Below are 1,609 nucleotides of genomic sequence, written 5' to 3'. Positions count from 1 at the left end.
CAGCGCCCGGCCCAGCCGCCTGGGGACACCCCTCTGCCTGCCAGGCCCTGGGGAGGAGCCGAAGCCCCCAGCCTTTGCGTCTGTGTCGCTGACCCGCGGAAGGCTGCGGGGTTGCTGTCCCTCGGGTCCCGCTGGCTGTGGCCTTACTGGGCCGGACACCCGGGGAGGGAGGCTCCCCTGCGCTGCTGTCCCCGACCTCCCTCTCCCAGCGGCTGCGTCTCAGGCCCGTCAGTCTGGGCAGCAGGGTGAGCCTCGCCCTGCGGAGGGAAAATCGGGAAGAAAGGAGAAGCCTTGTCTGAACTTGAAAGTAAAAGTGCTGATGCGGTTCTTATTCCAGAAACACATCTTACTGATTAAGGGCAAGGAGAGTCCCGGCTCGTGGGTGGGCCAGATGTCGGCTCCCGCCCCGCAGTGCCAGGCTCTGCAGGCACAGTGGGCACAGCCGTGTGAGCGTGTGAGCGTGTGAGTGTGTGTGTGAGTGTGAGCATGTGAGTGTGTGTGTGTGTATGTGTGAGAGTGTGTGTGAGTGTGTGTGAGTGTGTGTGTGCGAGCGTGTGTGTGTGCGTGTGAGCGTGTGTGTGTGAGCATGTGAGTGTGTGTGTGAGTGTGAGCATGTGAGTGTGTGTGTGTGTATGTGTGAGAGTGTGTGTGAGTGTGTGTGAGTGTGTGTGTGCGAGCGTGTGTGTGTGCGTGTGAGCGTGTGTGTGTGAGCATGTGAGTGTGTGTGTGAGTGTGAGCATGTGAGTGTGTGTGTGTGTATGTGTGAGAGTGTGTGTGAGTGTGTGTGAGTGTGTGTGTGCGAGCGTGTGTGTGTGCGTGTGAGCGTGTGTGTGTGAGCATGTGAGTGTGTGTGTGAGTGTGAGCATGTGAGTGTGTGTGTGTGTATGTGTGAGAGTGTGTGTGAGTGTGTGTGAGTGTGTGTGTGCGAGCGTGTGTGTGTGCGTGTGAGCGTGTGTGTGTGAGCATGTGAGTGTGTGTGTGAGTGTGAGCATGTGAGTGTGTGTGTGTGTATGTGTGAGAGTGTGTGTGAGTGTGTGTGAGTGTGTGTGTGCGAGCGTGTGTGTGTGCGTGTGAGCGTGTGTGTGTGAGCATGTGAGTGTGTGTGTGAGTGTGAGCATGTGAGTGTGTGTGTGTATGTGTGAGAGTGTGTGAGTGTGTGTGAGTGTGTGTGTGCGCGAGCGTGTGAGCGTGTGTGTGTGAGCGTGAGTGTGTGCATGTGTGTGTGTGAGTGTGTGTGAGAGTGTATGTGAGTGTGTGTGTGTGCATGTGTGTGTGAGTGTGTGTGTGTGAGCGTGTGTGTGTGTGTGAGTGTGTGTGTGAGTGTGTGAGTGTGACAGGCCCGCAGGGTGACCCAGGCAGCGAGTCCCCGCGGGAAGAGCATGCACTGGAGGCAGGTGCTGCCATGACGAGCTGAGTGACCGGGCAGGTGACAAGCTCTTGGAGCCTTAACTTTACCATCAGCAAAATGGGTGGAGTGGCACCTACTCCGCGGAGGCTGATGAAATTGCGCAGGCGCCCGCAGCGCACATGTGCTTGAATGGTGGCCATTCAGTGGCCAAGGGGGGAGGCACGTGGCCGACCCAGACTTTCCCCCCCACTCTGGCCACGG

This window comes from Myotis davidii, unplaced genomic scaffold (assembly GCF_000327345.1).
Source record: "Myotis davidii unplaced genomic scaffold, ASM32734v1 scaffold67, whole genome shotgun sequence".
Taxonomy (NCBI): domain Eukaryota; kingdom Metazoa; phylum Chordata; class Mammalia; order Chiroptera; family Vespertilionidae; genus Myotis; species Myotis davidii.
This window is presented reverse-complemented; position numbering follows the sequence as displayed.